Source organism: Pseudorca crassidens, chromosome 19 (genome assembly GCF_039906515.1).
Source record: "Pseudorca crassidens isolate mPseCra1 chromosome 19, mPseCra1.hap1, whole genome shotgun sequence".
Classification (NCBI taxonomy): domain Eukaryota; kingdom Metazoa; phylum Chordata; class Mammalia; order Artiodactyla; family Delphinidae; genus Pseudorca; species Pseudorca crassidens.
The window spans coordinates 56,122,386-56,148,266 of record NC_090314.1 but is presented as its reverse complement, the minus strand read 5'-3'; the positions used below and the strand labels follow the sequence as shown (position 1 = coordinate 56,148,266).

Here is a 25,881-nt window from a genome sequence, read left to right as displayed (position 1 = left end):
AGAATTGTGTTTGCACGTGAACCCCCACATCCTTGTGGCAGCTTGCAAAATGAGAACCTCTAGAGACAAAAATTGGACTCGGAATTCTTTTATTATCTTGAGAGTCCTTCCTTAGTGCATTCTCTCTCTCTCTTTCTCTGTCTCTCTCGTCCCCACACTCCCATCTGTCAGTCTCTCTCTTTTGTCTCTCTCAAGCAGTAATCACAAAACGACATGGAAGAAGAGGTGACTTGGGTTCTCGCAGCTACAAGATGCTTTCAAGACCTGCCACTTGGACACCTGTGGGAAACTGACCTGCTGGTGGTGGGGACTCAGATCCACATCTTACCGCTGGGTACCACTTGAGAGCTGAGGAGATGCTCCAGTAAGCCTGATTCCTTCGTAAACCTTTTCAAGTCGGCTTCGCTGGTGTGTTTCTATTTTACAGTTGAGAGATGGGTCCATGTGGGACCCCCCATCGTTGTTCCCTCCAGTCACAGGCCATCTGGAAGCTGCAGACAATAAATACCAGCTACAGACATGTGGAACCTGAGAAAGGAGGTGCAGGTGTATTGCTGGGGCTCTGTTCCCCTCCAGAGTGGACGTTATAAAGAAATCCTGCTTTACCGGCCAAAGCACCCACCCCCGCCAATTTCACCACTATCTCCAACCCCAAAAGCAACCACCCGGAAGGCCTTTAAACCTTTTTCACCTGAAGAAATGTGTGTAGCTGGGTCCTCAGCCACTGCTTCCCTCTTGTGGAATCAAAAGAAGAGGGAGGGGAAGAAAAAATAATGAAGGTATTAGTCTCTCCCAGGCACAAAGCACTGTGTTTCGAGCTTTACAGATGTTCCCACCTAACCCTCAGAACAGCCCCAGAGACAGGAATTGTTTCTAGTTCATAAAGGAGGAAGTGGAGGCTTTTGAGGGAGGGTAGTTAACCTGGTCAAGGTCGCTCAGCTAGTCTAGGACTGAGGCAGGACGTCAAACCCCAAAGCCCACGCTCCTGCTTCTGCAACCAGCTACCCCCATAATGTTGATGAGATCCTGGATGCAGCAGAAGCAATTCTAGCTGTTGGGCTGTCCTTCTGTGTGATATTTGGCCAGACTGCTGCTACATTAACCTACTCCATTCTTCCCTTAACCCTCCAACCAGCCTGTTACCCTGAGGGTGCTCTTTCCTGTTCGCACTTCCCAGCCCAGGCAGTGCCCCTGAGTTCAGTTCTCAGCACCTGCTTTTCTCTTTCTGCTACTTTCCTTGGGAAATGCCTCCCTCTCCTACCTCCTCCACTGTCTTTGTGAGAAGGGCCCTCCCTCCGTGTCTGTGTCCCGTCCACTCCCCTGAGTCTCCAGCCACCTGCTCAGCCCTGCACAGGCTCACGGGGTTGGGGATCACCCAAGTGAACATTACCTGTCACGTGTGAAATGGAGGCGGGAAGCTGGGAACTGCGGCATCACATGATTCAGGGGAACACGCATTTGTTTTAAAACCATGCCTCTCACCTCCCTCCTTACACACAGATGAATCCAATTTGGATCAGAGACATCAATGTAAAAAATGAAAGCATGGGGCTTCCCTGGTGGCGCCGTGGTTGAGAGTCCACCTGCCGATGCAGGGGACACGGGTTCGTGCCCTGGTCCGGGAAGATCCCACGTGCCGCGGAGCGGCTGGGCCCGTGAGCCATGGCCGCTGAGCCTGCGTGTCCAGAGCCTGTGCTCCGCACAGGAGAGGCCACAACAGTGAGAGGCCCATGTACTGCAAAAAAAATAAAAGAAAAAAGAAAAAAAGACATACAAAGAATATACCATCACATTAAGACATAAAGAATATGTCTTTATTTTTTGTGACTTAATTTGCGTTTCATTCAGGCTGGGGGGAACCTCAGATCTCCATTAGTTAAGGGTTGTACCTCAGGAAATGAGTCTTTAAACCATGCTGGTAGAGAAGATAAAGTTCAAACTGGGAACTTTTAAGGGGAAAAGCAGGGAAGAGACCCAAAAAGAAAGCAAACATTTGGTTCATTTGAGCTCAGAAGTGTAAACTCTCTTTTTAGCTGTGTTTCCATGGTTTTATAAGCCACGTGGATCATAATCTGAAGTCGAATCACTAGAGCGGAAAGGGAACCGAGGTTCCATCTAACTCAGGGGAGTTCCCATGATAAATGGTGCGCCCTGGGCCTCAGTGTGTCCTTGCAAATAGCCCTCCAACGGTGCTTTTCTTTCTTTCTCTCTCTCCGTTCTTTCTTTTTCCTTCCCTCCTCTGGCAAAAAGGTATAACTGGCTTGTAACATTTCGCCAAAGGCAGGGGAGCTGGGGAGCTGGGGTGAAGGGAAAATATGAAGATTGTAATCAATTGTGTAGCTGGTTCACTGAGCGGTCTCAGACTCGGGGGTCTAAACAAACTGGTTTTACACTTTCTCTAATCAGTCCTGTTAGCCGCACTCTGTCAAATTCTGCTTTCCTTCTCCTACCGATAGGCAGGCAGATCCCACTGTTTCTTGAGCACTTTCAGTCATTACAAATCCTGCTGGCTTTAAATCAACGCCTCACATCCAGTTCAAAGCTTTCGGGCCCCAGTCTCCCAGCCCAGCCCAGCCGTGGCTCTGAGACAGGAGTGGAAGGGACTCAGTGCCCACCTACTCTGACTTGGTCTAGTCCATCTGCCCCAGGTAGTGTCTGCTTTCAAGGGGGTCTCCACGGAGACCATCACTCCCCGAGTTTTCTAGGGGGCTCTTCAGGCTCACGCTGGACATCATCTCCATTGCTGAGGACGCCCTCTGAAAGGAACGCCCATGTATCACCCCAGGCCCTTCCCCAGTGGTCCACTTGAGGGCAGCCTGGGCGGTCTATGACTCCCGCCTCTTCACTGTCATTGGCATGGAACCATAGGAGGCAATGAGGGCCTCTACAGTGCCTTCTAAGAACTGTGAAGATATGGGTTGGGGGACCCCATATCCTTTCTTCCTTTGCAACTGCATCATAGTCCCTACTTGCCCAGCCTCCACCAGCTGCTCCGGCCACATTCCTGCCCTCAGAATATTCTAGGTGGAAGCAGACATCTGTTTCTATGTTTTTTACACATGATACTCCAGAGGACCCAGGCCAAGCTCCCCTGGGTACACCTCCTCTGTGCCGCAGTCTGTTCCGAGAGCAGGGAGCGGAGAAGACTGCAGATCTGCAAAAGCCCACCTGGGAGTGAGCTGCCTGCGGCCTCTGCCTCTAAGGATCCCCAGCTCTAAGAGCCAGCCCCTCGGAGCCCCACGTGTTGGATTTGCTTGCAAGGGAATGACTCCGTCTCTTGGTTTGGGTCGAAAGGAAGAGCACTTCTCCCCGCCCTCTACTAGGATGATGGAACTCTAGAATAAAATCATAACGATTCCTCATAGTTAATCATGATTAACCACAACAGATTAAACGCTTATCATCAAAGCCATCCCTATACATCACTTCATTTCCCCAGAGGGAAGTATTCTATTGTGACCTCCATCTGATGATGAAAAAATTGAAAATTGGCGGGGAGGGGAATCACACCGTAGCCAGTGGGCCAAGTCTAGCCCACCACCTGTCTTTCTATGGCCCACAGCTAAGAATCGCTTTCACATTTTTAAACGGTTTAAAAAAACCCAAAAACCCAGAAGAGGAATACTTTGTGACATGAGAGAATTATATGACATTTAAATTTCAGTGTCCATAAATAAAGTTTTATTAGACCCGCCTCACTCATTTGTTTATACATTGTCTGTGGTTGCTCCCGTACCACGATGGCAGGACTGGGGAGCTGCATGAGAGACTGATGGCCTGCAAACCCCAAACTATTTACTCTCTGGGACTGTAAAGAAAAGTGAACCAAGCCTGCTAACATTTCTTTTTCTTTCTCTTTTAGTTTTTGGCCATGTTGCAGGGCTTGTGGGATCTTAGTTCCCCGACCAGGGCCCCTGGCAGTGAGAGCACCGAGTCCTAACCGCTGGACTGCCAGGAAAGTCCCCAACATTTGTTTTTCTTATTCACAGTTCTCTGCGTTGGCTGGGATTATCTCCAGGCTGCAGGATGGGTTCAGGTGGGGTCCATCTGCATCGTTCTGGGATGCAACAGTCTCCCAGGGCATATTCTTCTCAGGGTAGATGGAGGACACGTAGGCAGGACAGACGGCACCTCTGAAGCCCTCGGCTGGACCAGGCTTCCACATCCCACGTACTCTGCCCACTCTAGCAGGAGGGGCTGCAAAGTCACATGCCAAAAGGGCGACAATTTCTAATTCTGATACTGGGCGTGAGTAAAGAATTAGAAGCAAAGATCTTCTCGACTACAGTTGGGGATCCAGGATTTGAACTCAGGGCTGTCTGACTCAAGAGCCTGTGTGCTCATCCCTCTGCTACACTGACCTCTGTCTCTGGCAAACCGTCATAGCTGCAATAAAGAAAAAAAGAATAGAAAAACCATGGAGAAAAGTGCGCAGAAAGCTGTTGTTACCGAGTCCAAACGAGCTGCTCACTACCCACCGGCCAATAACTTGAGAGACAAATTGCTGGGGCAAAGGAGTAGCAACTTTATCCAGAAAGCCAGCAGACCGTGGACTCGTGTCCCAAAGAACCATCTTGCCTGAGTTAGAATTCAGGCTTCTTTTATACTAAAAGAGGAGGGAGTAAAGTCAAACATTTCCTGGTTCCGGTCAGCCTCTGGAGGGGATGTGTTCATTTCTTCCTTCTGGCAGTCATTCACAGGTGGGCTTGGTCAGCGCGTTTCTTGTGAGCTAAACAGAGGTATTTTAGCTTAATGCTCATTACCTGGGAGGCAGGGTTCCCAGAGGTGGGCCATTATGTATAATTTAAGCTTATAGGCAACATCCCTTTAGTGATGAGCTTGTAATAGAATACAAAGGTTCTTCCCTATTACAATGTTTCCATCGTTCTCTGTCCACAAGGGCTCTTCCTGAGCACCGCTGGGTACCATCTAGCACATCACCATGTTGAGTAACCAGAAGTTACTCAACTGAGCTGTTACTGAGTAACAGCCATGGTAAACAGAGTCAAAATGGCTCCTGCAGACCCTTGGAAAACCTCAGCAAGTGCTCGCAAGAGCAGTATATCCTTCAGGAATGCCACTGTTGACAACAGAACACGTAATGACAGGAAGTGGAAAAATTCTGAAGACCGTCATTTCAATTACCCAGCAGGCATTCGTGGAGCAAGCTTCTCTCAGAGTGAGAATATAAATAAGTCATGTGTGTCTGGAAGCCCTTCCAGATGAGAAGAAGGAGATGGGTGAATAAAACTTTCCGATTATCCCTCTGCCAGTTTTTTCACGAAAGCGGGAAAGAGCAGACGCACTGCAGAGTCTCCTGGTTGTGGAATGCGAAGCCTCGCAGGAGTTGGGATCCATTAAGTATTTGTTGCGCTGAGTGACAAGGCTGGAAGCAGCATGGGAGAGGATGATGAATAAATGCCCCGGCGTTACAGCAACTCAGTGAGCCTCCTGCGGCCCGAAGTTGATTCTCCATGTCATAATGGAATCAGACGCTTGCCAAGAAATCGACAGGAGGGAGAAAGAATTTATGACACATGTACAGGCTACTCGTCCTGCGACTGCTGTTTTGAGAGAAAGACGGGAGAAGAAACATAGCGAATAATATGGTGACACTGACATGCTGTAAAACGTGGTGAGATGGGGTGGATTTTCTTTTCAAGCTCCACTGAGAATCAAAGAAGCTGAGAAACAGTGGATGTAGAGGATCTTTGAATAACCACATGTCAGAAATATGGTACTTGATGAGATGTCTTCTCGGTTCAAAACCCTACGCTTATTATCCTTCTGAGTTGTGCTCCAGACAAAATCAAATACTTCTGGGCAAGTGTCTCTACTTACCTATGTAGAGGAATAAAAACTACTATTTATTGGGAACGTACTTGTACCAGGCACAAACTGTCTTAAGGACAGGATTCAACCTTACCTCCGAGGTGGGCATGACTCTGCCCCCCAGTATACATGGAGAGACTGAGACTGAAACAGCAACGTCCAGTGACTTGCCTGAGGCGGCCTAGCTCATAAGTAATAGAGCTGAAGCTAAAAATTGGATTTGTTTGAGTCCAGACCAGTGTTTTTCATTCATTACATGGCCTCCCCAAAGAGCAGGTTAAAACACCTTACCCCCAAGTGGACATAATTTAGGCTATTTATGTTGCTGCAAAAAAATATTTTTTGGCAAGATTAAAAAGTCTTCCTCCCAGTTATGGGCTCCCTGCAGCCCTGACTCACCTACATATCAAACCCTCGAGGAGATCAGAACCAGCTCAAATCCATCCCCAATTTGTTCTGCTCCTTGGGTCACGGTGATGAACTCACTAGATGCAAGTGAACCCACTGGGTTCTCACCACTAGCTATTTCCCACTCTTTTTTCCAACATTTTGTTATGAATGTTCTGAAATATACAGCGAAGTTGAGAAAATTAAACAGTGAACACATATATCTATCACCTAGTTTTACCACTAACATTTTATTACTCTTGCTTTATCTGTCCATCCCCACATCCATCTATCCATGCACCTTATTTTTGATGCATTTCAAAGTAAATTGCTGTCATCTGTACACTTCCCCTAAAGTCAGCACACCTATCATTAGCTAGAGCTATTTATTTATAGTTTTTACTTTAAATTTTAGGTAATTTATGTAATTTAGGTAAATAATTTAAATTTTAGGTAAAATTTACACACAATGAAATGCCCAGATCTGAAGTGCATATTCGCTGTGTTTTGACAAATTCATACACTGTAACCCAAACCTCTATCACTATATAGAGCGTTACTACTATCCCCCCAGAAGGTTCCCTTCTGTCCCAATCAATCCCCACTCCCAACTCCCAGAGGCAAAGATGTGATAATGTACAGGCGACCACTATCAGATCCACTGGTCTCACCAGATACTCCATCATCTGGACTCAGAGAACAGTAGGATGGCTCGTTAGAGGCTTATCGAAGGCACCTAAGAAGGAGTTAACATCCTGTGGCACAAGTGTGCTGTCCTCCAGGATGTGGTGGATGCACCAGATCGATGGCCAGTACATGGTGCTGTGTCCACAAGTGCTAGAGGGCGCTGACCCCACACAGAGCCGTGAATGCACGCGCGAGAATCATTGGGGGCCGTCTCGGAGCTGGCTATCACAGCTGGGAACAACCCAAAAGTACTGTAACTGAAAGTGGGGTCCGGCTGCTCACCGCTCAAAAGCCAATGAAGAGGCAAGCCTGGTGGAACGGAAAGTTTGCTTTACTTCAAAGGCCAGCAACTGGGATGGGGGAGGGCCAACTCCCCCCAACCGACAGTCAGTGGGCAAGAGCTTTTATAGATGGAGGGAGGGGGCTACATGTAGAAACAGCACAGGCAGCTCTGACAGGCATCTTGAAATTGTTCATCGGTGGTCTGACCAGCATCATCTTGACTGTTTTAAGTACAGTCAATCTTCAGTTCCAGGGTTGGTTTGTTCCCATTGTTCCACAATTCTCAGAATTGTGGCAGCTTGGCTGTCATGTCATGTAGCCATCTCATGGCTACAGCCTGGTCATCATGTAGTTAACTTCTTCCACCTGGTGGGGCTTTCAGCATCTATAAGACAGCTCAGAGGATATGGCTCAGAATATTATCTACAGCCCTTGAGGAGGAACTAAAGGTCCTTGAGTTTGCTTAGTGACTAAACTATTATTATTTAGTCTCGCTGGACTGTTTTCCTTTGCCTCTGTAATTTCTCATTTCTCTGATTAAACTTATTCTTCGGCCAAAGCTTTTCCACAGACAAAAGGCAGGCTGAGGACATGGGAGGCAAGGACCCTAGGGTCCTGCTCCATTTCAGTACCAGGGAGTTAATGCCAAAAAGTCAACTTGGACCATGGGGGCAGGAGCCAATGGAAAAATGCTTCACCTCTGTCCTTCCAGGCAGACAGTTCTGAGATACATTTCATAAGGCTCCTGAGAAGGTCCTGGTGAAATCAAGCTCCAGTCACCACGGGCAGCACCAAATTGATGACGCGTCTCATATTGATTTTCCCACCTCCCGTGTTCCACTCCCCATATCCCTCACTCCTGCTAACTGGAATTACTTCTCAAATAAATAAACCTTTGTCTCTGGCTCTCTGGTTAGTGTGTGTGTGTGTGTGTGTGTGTGTGTGTGTGTGTGTGTGTTGAGGGGGGAGGGGAACTAAGGCTAAGATAGCTGTGCAGTATGTTGTTGCTTGTTTATTTATTTATTAAGGTATAATTATATACAGTAAAACGCACAGCTTTTTTTTTTTTTTTTTTTGGCGGTATGCGGGCCTCTCACTGTTGTGGTCTCTCCCGTTGCGGAGCACAGGCTCCGGACGCGCAGGCTCAGCGGCCATGGCTCACGGGCCCAGCTGCTCCGCGGCATGTGGGATCTTCCCGGACCGGGGCACGAACCCGCGTCCCGTGCATCGGCAGGCGGACTCTCAACCACTGCGCCACCAGGGAAGCCCAAACGCCCAGCTTTTACGTGTCCAGTTTGATGAGTTTTGACAAATACATATACACCCATGTAACTGACACCCCCCCACTCACTATAGAGTCTTGCCAGCACCCTGGAAAATCCCCTTGTATAGTTTTTCAGTCCATCCCCAGCCCCAACCCCCAGAAGCAACCTCTATTCACCTATTTATTCCTGTAGATTTGTTTTGTCTGTTTTGAACTTTATATAAATAGACTAGATGGGCAGTATTTTCACTGTGGTGGTGGATGGAAGATGATGGAAAATTCTTTGTCACTCTCTGACAAGAGGTCGAGTCTATTTCCCTCTCTCTCGGATCCGGGCTGGCCCCGTGACTTGTTTTGACAATAGGATGCTGCAGAAGTGATACTGTGATCTCCAAGGCTGTACTTAAGGAGTCTGCAGCTTCTTTATTCTCCACTTGGATGCCCGCTCTGGGCAGAAGTGCTGGCAGCAGCCGGAGTAAGATGAGGGGCCACCAGGGGACTTCCCTTGTGGTCCAGTGGTTAAGACTCCGTGCTTCCAATGCAGGGGGTGAGGGTTCCATCCCTGGTCAGGGAACTGAGATCCCACATGCCGCACGACCAAAAAAAATAATAATAATAATTAATTAATTAATTTTAAAAAAAGGAAGGGGGGCCACAGAAGTGCATAGGAGGTGTGTCCACTAGGTCATCAGAACATGGGCGATGCAGCTAACATGGTACTTAAAGGGCGCCGGAAACCCCTAAAAATAAGAAAGGTGGAAAATATGGGCTAAGCAGGCAATTCAAGAAGCTAGAAAAAAAGGACAGCAGAGTAACGCTGAAGAAAGTGAGATAAAAGACATAACGAAGGTGAAAGCAAAAATTCATGAACTGTCAATAGAAAACAAAGAGAGGGCATCAATGAAACAAGGGCTTTCTTTGAAAAAGTTCTGAAAAAAGAAAAAGTCTAGCCGAGAAAAAAAGCAAGAAAAAACGTAAAAGACAAACACTATCAGGAATGGAAAAGGGGATCTAACTCCAGATGTAGGAGAGATTTAAAAATTATATATAAATACTATGAACAACTTCATGTGCATACATTTGAGTATAGTTGGGCAGACAGGCAGGTCAGACAGCACAAGGTGATGGAGACGGCGGGATGGCATGTAGGGGCTGAGGAAGCAGGAAGGGAGGGGCACACCGCTTACCCTTAGGGGGGCTAAATTATAATGTTCAAAAAGTTGAAAACATGACTTTCACATATAAAATGGACATATGTAAGTAACTGTTTCCAACTCATTAATTAATGAGGGAACCGATAAGATATTAAGACCAGTTGAAAGGAAAATTTGAAAATCAGCCATGTATAGAGGCAATCAGGAACGCCAGAACGAATTTGCTAAGAGATGCAAAACTGGTCAATGGGGCAATAAAACGTAATGTTTGAGGTCATCTTCTCCAGATGACAGAAACCAATTGTATCTCTGCGGGACAAAATCCATTTGCACTGTTGTGGACAAGAATTATTTCCATTTTCTACAGCTCAACTTCTCCCCCATCGAGCTGTGAAGTAGCCTCGTCAAGAGAAAGACAAGGGTCCAGGCTCGGCCAGGACAAGGCAACCCCTGGGCATGAGCTGCACCCGGCACGCCCAGTATCACTTTGCCCATTTTCAAGTCTTGGACAATTTCTCTAGACAAGGGGCTGTCTCTGTCTCTTCACACCTGCAGGACAGAGAGTGCCTCCATCCAGTGCATTAGAATGACCCGGGGAACTTCTATACAGCCGGATCCCAGGCCACACCCCGGACCCTTAAAATCAGTATCTCTGTGGGTGGTGCCTGGTGATCTTTAAAGTTCCAGGTGATTCTGACATGCAGCCATAGTTGAGAACCACCCCCCAGAGGACATCCAAGCGGGAGCTACGGGCGGCTGCCCTCCCACCACTCCCCGCCCCCCCCTCCACTCCCCGCCCCTCCCACACCATCACAGTCCTCCCCTCCCACCGTCCACTCCCTGCCACCCACCCCTCCCATCCCTCCACTCCTATCCCTCCCACCCTCCACTCCCATTCCCTCCACATCCCCTCCCAGCCTCGCTACCCACCCCCCACCAGCCCACCCCTCTCTCCTCTCCCTTCCCCGAGCCTGGCTTCCCTTGAGCCTAGGGGGTGGGGGCAGTCATCCCTACCACCGGGCAGAAGGGGCCGAGTGGGTGCTGCCTGGGACAACTCCCCTTCCAAAGCCCCCTCCCCTGGGGGTTCGTCCCAGGAAATGACCTCTTTTGAAAGTGTTCTGCTCCCAGACACAGAAGGAACCGCAGCTTGAGAGCAGCAAATGAGAAGAAATCTATCATCCTCAGGAAATTGGTTCAGGCCGCCCCGCAGAGTGACAGTGATCACAGAGGCCCTTCAAGTGCCCCGAGAAATGCATAGGTTGGATAGTAACGCACCAGCTGTCCTCGGGACGCTTGTAACCACGAGGTGGGTGGGCCATGGAGCAAGGGCTTAAATCAGGGGACATGGGGGGAGGCTCAGTCCCCAGAGGCTCCTTTCACAAAAAAGCGGGATGGAGCCAGTCTGCTTTCAGCCTCCAGGTACGTTTTCAGCCGAGTGAGAGCCCAGGGCTAAGCTCCCCAGGCTCCCATGCAGCCCACCCTGGAGAGCATCCGGGGAGATGGTCTGGGAGGGTAGGCTGGCCTTGAATGGAACTGACCAGATGTCCTGGCAGCAAAAATCCTGAGCAAGCTGACCAGCCAGAAGGCTGAAGGGGGAGCAATTTGTCCAGTGACCTCAGGCAAGCCTGAGCCTCTAAAAATTAAGCACAATAATACCTAGTTCCTGAGGTTGCTCTGAAGGTTAAATGACACCACGGACAGAAAGGCCAGCCTCCGCAGTGTAATCTCCCTCCCTCCCTCCCTGTACATCCCCAAGAATCAGGGCATGGGCTTGGCTATCCTACAGGCCCTAGAGGTGCACCTTCCATGGTGGCAGCCACACGTGACCACTGAGCACTTGCAGCGGGGCTGGTGCAAACCCAGATGAGCCGTGAGTGTCAAATACACACTGGATTTTGAAGACGCAGTTTAAAAAGCAAGTACTCGGGCTTCCCTGGTGGCGCAGTGGTTGAGAGTCCACCTGCCGATGCAGGGGACACAGGTTCGTGCCCCGGTCCGGGAAGATCCCACATGCTGCGGAGCGGCTGGGCCCGTGAGCCATGGCCGCTGAGCCTGTGTGTCCGGAGCCTGTGCTCCGCAACGGGAGAGGCCACAACAGTGAGAGGCCCGCATACTGCAAAAAAATCCCCAAAAGCAAGTACTCTCACTAATATTTTTTATACTGTATACTGAAACAATAGTTTTGGTATATTAAGTTAAATATATTATTACAATTAATTTCACCTGGTTCTTTTTACTTGTTTTAATGTGGCTACCGAAAATCTAAAATTACTGGTGTGGCTCACATTATATCCATTGGACAGGGCTGCCTCACATGGAATCAAAAGGAGTCTATCCCATGCTACAACTACTGAAACCCACGTGCCTAGAGCCCGTGCTCTGCAGCAAGAGAAGCCACCGCAATGACAAGCCTGCGCACTGCAACGAAGAGTAGCCCTCGCGCGCCGCAAAGAGAAAGCCAGTGCACAGCAACAAAGACCCAACACAGCCAACAATAAATAAATAAATAGAGTCCATCCCAGAAGCTATAGGCGGCCTCCTGCAGGGTGAAGGGAGGTCACGTGAGCCCCTGATGATGAGGGCTTTTCTCAACTGTGAAAAGCAATAGCTAGCTTACCAAGTCGCTCTGTCAACCTCCCTAGGAGAGCTGGTACTTCTAGTGCCTTCAACATGCTTTGCTTGTTAATCCTCACTTAAATCTCATTAGAAAGAGCTGGGCCTGGGATGTGACCCGTTCAGCACATGGGCGCTTGCATGCAGTGTCACACTGCCTCTCCCAAGTGGCTCTGAGGCAACCTCCTCCAAGGCTGCCCCCAACACCGGGGCAGAGGGCGCTCCTAGGCATGGCTTTGGTAACCCTCCTGCAGGTCTGAAGACAGACCCCCTCCCCTCAGAGAGGGGAGGTCAGGAGCTCCCAGGAAGAGTGTTTGGTGGGCTGATGGGGCCCTCTTGGTAAATGTCATTTGTTTTTAAACTTTTTTTAATATTTATTTTTCTTTTTTGAAAAAAAATTTTGGCTGCGTGGCGTCTTAGTTGAGGCACGCGGGATCTATCGCTGCGTCGCGAGGGCCTCTCTCTAGTTGTGGCACGCGGGCTCCAGAGCGCGTGGGCTCAGTAGTTGCGGTGCACAGGCTTAGTTGCCCCGCGGCATGAGGGATCTTCGTTCTCCCACTAGGGATTGAACCTGCGTCCCCTGCACTGGAAGGTGGATTTTTTACCACTGGACCACCAGGGAAGTCCCTAAATTTCATTTGTTGATCTAAAATATAAGCTGAGGCTGGTTAAGCAGCTACACACCTCAGTACATCCTGAGATGTGTGTCCGTGATGGGGGAGCCTTATTCAAACCCAGGCAGGAACATTTTATGCGGTGCAGATGAATGTTCTGTCTACCACTTCAAAGCCTTTGCTCTCAGGGCCCCCAGCCTTATGAAGAGTGCTCTGTTGTTCAGTGGTTAAAAGCAAGGGCTTAGAGATAGGGGCTTCAAGCCCCAGCTCTGCCACTCACTGGCTTTGTGGTCTCAGCAGAGTTACTTAACCTCTCTGAGCACGTCTCCATCTGTAAAACTATTAATGGCAGGAGACTCCTGGGTTCTATGAGGATTCGATGAGGTCAAGTGGTCAGAGTTCCCAGCCGTGGTAACCACATAAGACAAGGTAGCTTCCATTACCAGAGGGTGAGGGTGATAACGGGGCTTTGGCCCACACACTTGCAGGAGGCTCCTACACAGGTGCTCCTGAGGGCCGTGCCGTCTGCCTGCACAGCTGCAGACACAGCTGCAACCTGGGCCCAACACCACCAAGAGCTATCAGGGCCACAGTGGGACTCGTGTCCTGGCCCTGGCTCCTCGGTGGGTCCTGCCGGCTGCCACAGCTGCAGGGCCCCAGGCCGGCTCTTCAAAGCCCACCTTGCACAGTGGACCAGCTGGCACTGCAAACTCTAATCCAACACACCTGGTCTCCTCTGCCTCCCCGCTGAGTATCCCCAAGGCCACCTTTCTCTCTGCACGTGCAAGCAATTCTTCAGGCGCTGCAGGCCACACGCTGCTCTGCCTTTGCTCGGGGAGAGCTTAGGGCTGGCCCCGGGGACTGATAGACCTGTTCTCCAGAATGGGTTCCCACGCCCAGAGACTCGACATCCTGGCCCTCACCCTGCACATCGATGTTATGCTGGCGGTACCTTCCCTGTCCCATGGCCACTGGCTCACACAGGGCTACGTGGTGGATTTTGCCTTGCAGTTAGGGTTGCCAGGTAAAATAGGGAATACCTGATTAAATCTGAATTTCAGATAAACAACACAGAATTTTTTAAAAGTATAAGTATATCCCATACACTATTCAGGACATACTTAAACTCAAAAAAAATTCCTTGTTTATCTGAAATTCAAACTGAACTTGGGCCAGCTTCTTTGATTTGCTAAATCCGGCAGCCCTGCCTGGACTACTCTGGAGCGGGGCTTAGGGTTTGAGTGTGCAGAGTAGAGAGCGTCCACTCAGGGGTCAGGTTCTGGCTCTGCCACCTGCCAGCTCTGTTTCCCTGACCTCGAGGCCTCAGTTTCTCATCTGCAAAATGGAGATGACAGTACTGGTCCCTGCTTCGTATGACTGTCGCAGGGAGGAGATGTGACAGGGCACAGGAAACCTGCCACGTCGGAAGTGCTCCCCTGCCGTGTCGCGGATGAGGGAGGGAACGCAGCAGCGGGCTGAGGTCCAGCTCTCACAGCCAGGGTAGGACGCTCTCCTCCCCCAAAAGGGGGTGTGCTGGGAGTGTCAGGCACAAAGGTGCACATTTCCCAGGACACGGTGGCATTCAAACTCCAGGACTGCCCAGACCCCAAGGGGAAGTGTCCTGCCTGGTGGGTACAGAAGGAAGCCCTTGTCTGCTGGACCCTGGGCTTGCTCGTGCCCCTTGACTCCTGAGCCAATCAGAGGGGTGACAGGGCTTTGCCAGGTTCTCCTGGGCCTCTCTGAACCACTGGACTGAAAGAGGGTAAAGAGATTTGGTTAAGATGAGCGGAAATCACCCAGCTAACCACCAGGCAGCACGCCAAGCATTCCCAGGCTTCCTTCCTCCTCTGGATCATAATTTCTGCAAGCCATGTCACTGCATGATAACGTTGTTTGTTAAATCAAAGCAAAGGGTCCCGACATTCAGTTAATCACTGCCAGTCTGCAAGGTTCCTGTTACAGGTATAGATGTGCTCGGCCTTCAGACGGGACACTTTGAAAAGAGTGACACAGAGAAGCAGGTCTGCTGCTTCAGCAAACATCATTTCCTGAGTGCCAGCTGCTGCCTGGGTCTTCCAACCCCCAGCAAGCTCTCCAAATGCCCTGCAAGGCACCGAGCAGAGACCTCTCCCAGTTGCCACTCCGCCAACATGAACAGCCAGGTAAAAGCCTGCGCTTTCCAAATGCCCTTGGAGCTAAGTATGACACATCTAGGTGCCCACAGGACTGTTCCCTCTGGAGGCTCCAGGGGAGAAGCCATTTCCTTGCCCTTTCCAGCTCCTAGAGGCTGCCACACTCCGTGGCACGTGGCCCCTTCCACCCGCTTCAAATTCAGCATCACATCTCCTCTCTGTCTCTGACCCTCTGTTAAGGACGCTTGTGATGACCCTGGGCCCACGCGGCTAGTCCATGATGGCCTCCATCCCAGATTTCCTAACTTCATCACATCTGCAAAGCCCCTTTTGCCTTGTAAAGTGACATATTCACAGGTTCTGGGGGTTGGGGTGTGGACATCTTTGGGGGTCATTATTCAGTTGACCACAGTAACTGTCCTCTTCATCCCAAAGCCACTATACCCCTGTCCCTTTTGGCCTCGAAGGGTGACTGCAGAACCCTCTGGTCCTGGAATTCCCCAGGTGAGAGCCAGCACCAGGCTGTGCTCAAGTACACCCCACCTTCAGGGGACACCTGTCAACCTCTCCCAGGGCTCTCTCCACATCCTGGTGGCGGCACCAGGATGGGCTGGCAGGGTCTACAGCTTAGCAAGCACCCAGCTGGGGATGAGATGTTGGTTTCTGCTTCCAGCAGCCGCCCCCCCCCCCCAACTCTGGGCATTCACCTGGGGTACCACGCCCTCTCTCGTGTCGGTGGGAGGAAAGGGGCAAAGGCTCTCACTGCAAACCTGTCTTCCCCATAAGCCCGAGGAGGCTGGCATATCCTGTCTTGAGAAAGAGAGGCCAGATGCAGGGCAGCTGGACCTCATGAAAAGGCGCAGGACAGACAGCCCCAGGTGGCACAAGATGGGTCAGGTGAGTAGGACAGAGAATTGGCACTAAAGAGCCAGAGAGAGGAAACTGTCAGCTGGGACCAGAGCTGGTCTCAAAGGACAGGTGGGCTCTGCTTAAGTGAGAACACGTGGGGTGTCTCAGGCTGGGCTGACCAGAATGGCCCGAGCAGGGTGTCTGCGTGCGGACAAAGGCGCTGACCCAGGAGGTCAGATTGACAAAGCCGGTGGCGCAGGCTCTGGAGGGCCTTGAATGCCGAGATAACTCTGGAAACCACATACCTAACAACATGTGTATCATGCGTGTCTGCCCGAGCCTGGAGAACGGTGCACAAGGACCCACACAGGCCACAGGTTGTCTTGGCCTGAACTGGGGTGGGGCAGGGGACCATCAGCTCCTTCCCACGCCTCTCCGCTGCTTAAGGAACACGTGATTTATGCGTTCCTACAGCTCACAGAGAGACTGTGTAGGCCTCTGAACAGAACTGCCAGGCAGGTGGCTGCTTTGTTTCTGACCCGGCCTGTGGTCAGCAGCGCCACCAAGAGCCGTGATGGAGTAAAATTTGTGTTTTTGAGGCAGCACAAGAAAATGCAGGCATAACATACTCCCTGCCCAGGTTGGGCCCTCCCTAATGGGCAGTGTATGCGTTAACCAGACCTCCTCAAAGGCAGGAATGTCTACTCAACCACAAAGATCAACTTTTCTTCCTTTCTTCAGACACCAGCAATGAATTCCTTAAGAACATTCCTTTCCTAACCCTGTCAGGGGTCATGGTGATCTGCTGCTTGCCTCCGACGTGCAGATCTGGACTATGTACCGTTGGTGAACTCTGTAAAACGTGTGTCATTTCGTCTCAAAAATACATATAACTGTGCCTTCGACTTCTAAGAAGTGAAGCACCCCTCAGAGATTTCTGAGAAACTGTCTCCTGGGTTGTAATCCTCAGGTTGGCTTGAATAGAATCCTGTTTCTCTTTTTAACCACCTATTGGTTCATTTTTGTCGACAGTGGCCACCAGCGAGCACAGCTGGGGCCGTGGAGCAGCTCCTCCGGTTTCCGCCCAGGACACCTCTCTCCCCCTTCCTCTGAGGCTCTGGTCCTCAGGGAAAGTCCTCACGGTCTCCAGGAAACTCGGACACCAAAGGCTGACGCTCCTCGCTGGGAGGACCCAGGCTTCTGCTCCAATCACATGAGCTGGAGTCTTGCCAAAGCCACTCGTATTTGTTCCCAAACCTGTGCGCGCCAGCTGACCTCGTTCAATAATACATGATTTAATAAAGGAGGATGCAGACTGGTGAAATACTGTAAAACAAACAAAACAGAAGTGTTGCTCCTATTTGAAATAAAAACAAAACAAATCTAAGTTGTGTCGACAGAAATAACCAATTAACAATCTATAATAAGGATAGAAAAAAATTTTATTTGAGCCAAACAGGACTACAGCCTGGGAGACGGGAGACGGCCTCTTAGGTAACTGAGCAACTGCTCGGAAGCAGGGTTTCCAGCATTGTTTTGTATCTTGTCAAAACAAAACATTAAACAAGTCAGGGATACAGTCCTTCAAGGTTTCAAAAAAAAAAAAAACCCCAAAACAAAAACCTATGAGCAGGTACACAGTGAGTCAGTACAGCCTTGGCACCTGGGAAGGGAGTCTTATCATTGAAGGAGTACCAGCATTGGCCTCCCAGGAAGGGAGGCGTTTCATCTTTCTTTCTTTCTTTTTGGCTGCGTTGAGTCTTAGTTGCGGCACGGGGGATCTTTCGTTGCAGAGCACTGCAGAGTGCAGGCTCTCTGCTTGTGGCACGCAGGCTTAGTTGCTCCGCAGCATGAGGGATCTGTTCCCCAACCAGGAATCGAACCTGCGTCCCCTGCACTGGAAGGCGGATTCTTTACCACTGGACCACCTGGCAAGTCCCCATCTTTATTTTTCACATGGACGTTCTTTACTTCTGGCCAATGCACCTTTTTCTTTAATGACTAAGGCAGATGTACAATGTACGTTTGACAGGCCACAAGCAGGCTATTGTAGTTAGCATAAAATTCATGTTAAATCATGTATAAGCCATAATGATTTCCCCATACCTCAATATTGAAAATTTCTTCCATTAGTTGAATACTGTGGAGTCTTATATAAAGCTAAAAATATTTAATTAGGTGTGAGCGGGACAACTCTACAAGATTGGGGGGCTCATAAAAATCTAGATGAATTTGCTCAGATTACTTTGCAAGCATATTTAAGACCTCCCTAGAAGTGTTTAGACCACGCCCACCAAAAATAAAAGGCCTCAGCTTCCTATCAAAACATTAGCAAATGGATGTTATCTTCTTCCATTTTACATTAAAATAAAATGTATGTAACATGTCTGCTTTTTTTAATCCCCGCTTTACCTGACTTTTTGGATAAACCTAATTCCAATCAGATTCTGCTGGTTTAGGAGGTTAAGAATCTCTACTCTATAGTCCCCAGCTGGCTGGGTGACGTGGGGCAAGGGGCTGGAAGTCCTATTTGAACCCTAGGGGAGGCCTGGTTGATAAAAGGATGCAAAGTGCAGAGTCCAGAGTCAGCAAATCCAGAGACAGAAAACAGATCAGAGGTGCCCAGGGGCTGGGGGGAGGGGGCTTCCTCTCGGAGTGATGGAAATATTCTGGAAGTAGGCAAGAGCTGAAGGTTTCACAACATTGTAAATGTACTTTAACAACAAACAAACTGAACCGCACACTTGAAAATGGTTAAAATAGTAAATTTTATGTTCCGTGGGTTTTACAAGAAAGTCCTGCCTGCCGTCCTCAGCACTCTCTGCACCTCTCGGCTTATTCCGACCTGTGACTATATACGGCCTGGGTTTTACGGATCTTATCTGCTCTTCTGATTTGTCCTCTTGACACGCCCTTCTTTCCATGTGTTTGTAAAATGCACCGAAAATCCAGGGAAGAACGGAAATGACCATCCTGACGTGCCAGCTGAGAGTCTGAGCGCTTTACGCCATCCGCTAACCCAACTCTCACAAGCGCCACCTGGCAGGAGGCATCGTAATTATGACCATCGTCCCCATTTTACTGAAACTGAGGGACAAACAGGGAAGTGGCCTGCCCGAGGCCACACTGCAGGCCAGCGGTGGAGCCTTCGGCTACCTCTGCCCGTCGGCGCTGCTCCGCCCGGGGCCACCGGAGCTGACGAGCTGCCGCTCCCAGCACTGCCCGTGGTGGCCCTGCCTCCCCTGACACCTGCAGCCCTTTTAGATTATTGGTCCATAAAGACCCACCAGAGGCTGGCCTTGAAGTTGCAAAGCTACATCTCGGCCTTGGTGGGCACTAGCGGGCCACACCCTCTCGGGAGATGAGGTGAGTGTGAAGTCGGGAGGGTCACCAAGTATGTCAGGCAGGTACCTGGCTCTGGCACGACTAGGTCCAAAGTCCAAGATAACTCTTCTACACCGCATAAAAAAATGTATGTACTGTTTGTAACGCCCTGACCACGACACGAAGATAGCATGGAACACTCTGATGACAGCACTATGTATAGAACCACCACCATCACAGCTCAAGACACAGGCTGGTTTTTCCTTTCTGCACCTTAACAGATGGCAAAACATTCGAAGACAGTGGAACTTGGGAGAATTCTCTGCTGTGAAGTATGGCCCCAGCTAGTGCCAGCAGAGCCCCCAACCTCTGCAACAAAGCCTCCTGACCCTGTGATATGTGCACACACTAGGTGTCGGGGGGTGGGTAGATTTCAGATCTTGGAGAGTATTTTATTGTGTGAACTTTTAAATTCTCTGAATATTCAGCCTTGCTGAAGTCGAACAAGTCTGACTTGGCGAGGGGGGGTTCTGCGCCCACCAAGAAGCCTGGGGTCGGGGTGCTCAGGGACTAACTCACTGGTCCAGGGCACTGGCAGCACTGAGGGTGTGTGACCGTGAGTCACTCTTCAGTCGGGAACTGTGCTGCCCACTGTGCCCCCTCGGAAGCCGAGGTGACACACTCAGTGCGTGGTCACCGGGCACGGAACCCATAACGTGTATGAAAAGTCTCCTTGGGGTCTGACTCCTTTTATTTGTATTCTCATACAAAACAGGGCATTAAACAGGTCAGCACTCAAAAACTATGTAGACAGGAGTTAAACCAAACAAACCTGTAAAGTGCTAAAACAAAACAATTACATTTCAGGCACACAGAACCAGGCAGAAACGAACTCAGCAGATTTTCACCCACCACACACACAAATCTTCCAGTGAACTCAGCTGCAAAAAAACCACACTTCATCGGTTTTTATTTGACTTCGGCAAGTCTGAATATTCAGAGAATTTAAGACTGTTAACACAATAAAACACCCTCCAAGATCTAAAATCTACCTTCCACCAAGAGTACGATGCAGCCGGTGCCCCGCAGCGACCGATCAGCCCCCTCCTTCCAAGTCTACGGGCTCCACCCCAGTGACTCCCTAACCCACCACTGCAGGCACACCTGGACATCTGCCCACCACCACGTGGGGCCCTCCTGGCCCATGGTGGGCACAACAAGCCGAACTCTGACAAAGCCCCCCATAACGCAACGCCAGCCCATCTATTCCTACCTATTCCTCCCTTTCTCTCGCTGTGCAGTTCCCCAGTTTCCCCCCAACTTTTGAGTTCCCCACATCCTCTCAAGCACTTTCACACTTCCTCCCTTTGGTCACATGTTTCATCAGCTGGAAACGGCCTTTACTTCCTCACAGGGCCGCATTCTGCCGGGTCCCACTGGAAACGCTTCTTCCTGGGGTCCAGGGCGCTTCCTGCCGTCTACCTCTCTGCATCCCAAACCCTGGAACACCAGGGACCACTTTTCTTGACGGCCCCTCCAAAGCTGAGACGTAATGCTTTGACCGCTGTAGGTACTTCGATGAGTTGAAGAATCACTTCTCCATCTGTGTGCTGACAACAAAACAGGCAAAGGTAGGAGAGGGAGGAATATGCCGCTTTGTGAAGGAGCTGAACCACACCAAGAAAAGCAGTTCCACAAGCAGTTACTGTGTGAGATGCCCAGGAATGATCAACGTGTGGATCCTCCCCAAAGTGAAACCTGTCTCAGCCCTTCTTCAGGAAGTGAAAGGGCATCTGTGTGGCCACGATCTGTCACGGCCCCCTCCAACAGGTTCCAGAGCTGCGCGGTCCCACGCGGTCCCACACAGCGGCCACTAGGCGCATGTGGCCATTTACGTTTAAATTAAAATTCCACTCCAGGCTTGGGGCCTGCTCTACAGGAGGACACAGATTATAGACCAGCATCGCAGAAAGTTCTGCTAGACTGTGCTGCTCTGTACACAGGGCTCTTCTGACGTTACAATTTTCAGTACATCATCTTCTTGTTTAAATCCCATACTAACCTCCCACTATTCTCAGGCCAAAGCCCCAAATCCTAACATAAGCCACAGGCCCTGTGTCGTCTGGCCCTCCTCACCTTTCCAGCTTCGTTTCACACCGTTTTCCACTTTGCTTTCCAGGCTACAATGGCCTTTTTCCAGTTCCTCCACTGGCCATACTCGCTAGCCCACTGGACCTTTGCACATGCTGTCCCCTGGCCTTCCCACCAAACTCCTACTCATCCTTGAGTCCTTCAGAGTCCAGCTCAAGGGTCTCATCCTCAGGAAAGCTTTCCAGTCTCCATCAGATTCTTTGAAACACATATTCTCATTAGACTATGCTTTCCTTCAGAGCACTCACCTCGGATTGAATTATACTCTCTTTAGGGTGATCACTTAATTTTATCTCCCCAACTGGGCTGTAGCTTCCTGAGAACAAGGGCCGTAACATCTCTGTATCCCTAACACTTAGCATGGTGGGTGGCCAAAGAATCAAAAAATATTTGAATAAAACATCAACACTGTTTACAGCTTTTCTTCTTTCAGCGAAAATCCTGTTTGCAGTATCATACATGATCATCAAACTGCTGCTAGAATGTTCACACCTGTTACTGCAAATTCAAAACCCAGGAAAAACCTCTCCTGGGAATTTACTTTAGGTCAGGGTCGGGCTGCCTGGTACAAGGCTGCACCCACAACTGGGCAGGTTCAACAACACAGGAGCCTCTTCCCAGACCATCGGCCTCAGGACAATGCGTCTCCACGCTTGACATACCTGGATCCCCCAAACTGAGGTCACTCCGAATACGGTCACCGACAAGAAGGAGCAAAGAAAGGTTGCATGCCTTCATCCAATCGCCGGGGTCTGGAGAGCCCTTATTGCCTGAGAAATACCTGGGAAAAGAAAGTGATACCACGTACTCTAGGAGGATGAGTCTCACTGGATGTTTACAGACCCCCAGAAACTCATGCTGGCCCCCCAGCCGGGGAATCCAAGGCTTTTCTGCGCGGTGCAGTGCCTCCTACAGTAGCCCCTCACCCCGATTTTGGTGCCTGCATTCTCTCTCCTCCGTCCAAGCCGCAGTTGCTACACGGGGGTCGGTCCCAGAAGTCCAGGCCCCCAGAGCTTCGTTCCCGGCCCGGGGAGGAAACCGGCGCCGCGGGCCAGCATTACTCTTCGGGCCGGGGATCGGCCACCCGTCGGGGGCGAGGGCGCACATCCCCTCGGACACCAGAGAGCACGTGCCGCCACTCTCTTCCTAATCCCGAGCCAAAGCCGCTCCGCATACGCACTTCCGGCCGTAAGTGACGACTTACCATAGAGACGGCACCTAGAAGGTCGCCCTTAGCTTTGAAACTGGGTCCTCCATGGCTGCCTTAAAGGGGCCGCAGCCGCGAGACGTTGATTAATGGGGACGAGCGCTCTAGCGAGAGGGGAGGGTCCTAGAGCAAGAGAATCAGAAGGCCATCCAGGTGCCTGGTGCTGAGCGTGAATTATCCCTTTACTCCTAATGCAACCTTAGGCAGCGGGTAGGTACAACAATCACTCCTGTTTTCCAGGTGAGAAGAGCAGTGCTGCAAAGAAGATGAGTTACTTTCCCAAGCTTGGCCAGCCAGGAAGCCAACGGCCCTCTGCTTTCTATGTTAGGAATCACAACCCAGCAGTTTTGGAATCTGCCTTTAGGCAGGGCGGTGCTCTGGTTAGCCACAGGCCCCCTCCAATCCCTATTGCTTTTCACCCACTGTTCTCCACATTTACGGCACCCGAGGTCCCAGGAAGGTGTTTGAATTTGTGACTTGGGGCCTCCAGGCTAAAAATCCCAACTCATTGGCACTCAAATCCTTCAGAATCTAGCCTGGTATGCTGCTGCTCTCTCCCTCCGTCAATTACGAGGAACTTCTCACCATGCCCCCTGAACACCCAACCCTGCCAGCCTCATCTTCCCAGAAGTCTTGAAGGACAGGATTTGTTTTTGCACGTGTAGTTCCTCACAGAGCCGGGCACCTGGGCGCCGCTCACTCCAGGTGTTGAGTGACATGGGAGGAGGTGAAGCAATCTGTCAGACAGGCTGTTTTGCTACTTACCATGTGGCTTAACCTCATGGGCCTCTGTTTCTCTGTATGTGAGATATAAGGCTGGACCGGGTCCCAGCCTTCATTTATCAGTAAACCTCTTTTTTTAGATGCAATATTTTTTCGGAAATCCAGTGGTTAAGACAGATAAACTTTCTAAAACCCAACAATGAAAAGATAAGAAACCCTATTTAAAAATGGGCAAAGGACTCAAGTAAACATATCTCCGAAGGAGACATACAAATGACTGATAATCACATGAAAAGATGCTCAACATCATTAATCATGGTACCACAGTGAGATACCACTCCTATCCACTAGGATGGCTAGAATCCAAAAATCTGAAAATAAGAACCATTGGGGAAGATGTAGAGAAACTGGAACCCTTGTACATTGCTGGTGGGAATGTAAAATGATGCCGCTGTGGAAAATAGTTTGGAAGTCCCTCAAAAAGTTAAACATAGAAATGTCGTGTGACCCAAAATTCCACTCATAGGTATATACCCCAAAGAATTTAAAATAAAGAGTCAGACAGATACTTGTGCACCCATGTTCATAGCAGCTTTATTCACAAAAGCTACAAGGTGGAAATAACCTGAGTGTCCATCAACAGATGCATGGGTAAACAAAATGTGGTCTATACATACAGTGGAATATTATTCAGCTGTAAAAGGAGCCAAGTTTTGACATATGCTACCATGTGGATGAATCTTGAAAGCAGTGAAAGAAACCAGACAGGAAAGGTCTTGTATGATTCTATTCATATGAAATATCTAGCGTAGGCGGCTCTTAGAGACAAAGTAAATTAGAGGTTACAGGGCTGGGGGGAGTGGAGAATGAGGAGTTACTGCTTAATGGTCATGGAGTTTCTATTTGGGGTGATGAAAAAGCTTTGGAAGCAGATAGTGGTGATGGTTGCACAACATTGTGAATGTACTTAACGCTACAGACTGTACATTTTTAAATGGTTGGGGACTTCCCTGGTGGCGCAGTGGTTAAGAATCTGCCTGCCATTGCAGGGGACACGGATTCGAGTCCTGGTCCGCGAAGATCCCACATGCCGCGGAGCAACTAAGCCCGTGCGCCGCAGCTACTGAGCCTGCGCTCTAGAGCCCACGAGCCACAACTACTGAGCCCGCGTGCAGCAACAAAGACCCAATGCAGCCAAAAATAAAATTAATTAATTAATTTTTTAAAATGGTTGGGAATTCCCTGGCGGTCCAGTGGTTAGGATTCTGCACTTTCACTGCCGAGGGTGTGGGTTTGATCCCTGGTCAGGGAACTAAGATCCCACAAGCCACATGGCCAAAAACAAAAAAATTAAAATGGTAAGTTTTATGTCAGGTATATTTTACCCTAATAAAATTTTTTCCTAATTATAAATGATTAAAATAGCAACTTTTATGTTATTTATATTTTAGCACAATAAGATAAGAGAAAGTGGATAGAAAGTCCTTCAAGATACACGTTTTTAAAATAAATAAATAAATAAATTTATTTATTTTTGGCTGTGTTGGGTGGGTTTATGTTGCTGTGTGCGGGCTTTCTCTAGCTGCGGCTAGCGGGGGCTACTGTTTGTTGTGGTGTGCAGGCTTCTCATGGCAGTGGCTTCTCTTGTTGCAGAACACAGGCTCTAGGTGCGCGGGCTTCAGGAGTTGTGGCACGCGGGCTCTAGAGCGCAGGCTCAGTAGTTCTGGCGCACGGGCTTAATTGCTCTGCGGCATGTGGGATCTTCCCAGACCAGGGATTGAACCCGTGTCCCTTGCATTGGCAGGCGGATTCTTATCTACTGCGCCACCAGGGAAGCCCCAAGATATACTTTTAAGTGAAGAGAAAAGCAAGGCGGAGAAAAATATGTTTGGTGTGCTACCATTTACTTTAGAAATAATAAAAAAGAATATTTATGTGTGGGGGAAAAAATAGATAAACTAGGCGTTGCTCTGGTGGAAACAGGACAGCCCCCCGAGGCCTTGAGACAGCCTGGTCCCAGAGGTCTCCCGTAAGTTCTGTGGACCCCTCAGCCCACAGAGCAGAGGGTGCCAACCATGGGACACTCCCAGGGCTCTTCCCAGCTATCAGGTCCTTGATCTCGGAGTGAAATGGCCTGAAAGGGAGTCCTTGATAGAGTCACACACACACCCCAGCCTTGGGGGAAGCAGAGGCTTAAGGGAAAGATTGGCATGAAACCCAATGCTAGAAACTACAGGAGAAGACATTTCCCGGGAGCTACTAGTGACATGCAACTGTCCAGGTCATTCTACACTATTCCCAGTGAGAAAGGACTTAGGGTCTCCAGTTGAACATTCTCTAGAGCACTGGACGTTAAACAAACATGTCTTTGCATCCTGTTTCCGTCTGCTGAAAGGCTGCCCGGATGTCGGTTCTTAACATTGAACCTCCAGCCCTGGTCTGTGACCCCACCTCAAGACAACAGTTTTCATTTGTTCTCCTACATGATGAGGGTGCTGGCGCCTGAGTGGGTGATGGAGGGAAACTTCGAACCCACAGGAGGAGACTTGTGAGAACATCTGTGGAGAACATGTCACCCCTGCGTGTGGCTCCTGGAATGTTCCCCAGCTGTCTCTTGCTCAGTCCATTCCAGCCCCTTCATGGAGTCGGCCCAGCTGCTCGA

General features: G+C 49.8%; 1 long non-coding RNA gene and 1 other non-coding gene across 2 annotated transcripts; both read right to left on the bottom strand.

Annotated features, from left to right (window-relative positions):
- Nucleotides 1–22,234, bottom strand: LOC137213030 (uncharacterized). Its single transcript, XR_010937748.1, has 4 exons — nt 22,216–22,234; nt 21,952–22,070; nt 692–5,564; nt 1–491 (listed from the first exon to the last, which is right to left on the bottom strand). It is a non-coding gene; the product is annotated as an uncharacterized lncRNA (long non-coding RNA).
- On the bottom strand, nt 21,729–21,915 carry LOC137213737 (small Cajal body-specific RNA 16). The gene has a single exon (XR_010938358.1). It is a non-coding gene; the product is annotated as a small Cajal body-specific RNA 16 (non-coding RNA).
- Nucleotides 22,235–25,881: the final 3,647 nt, after the last annotated feature.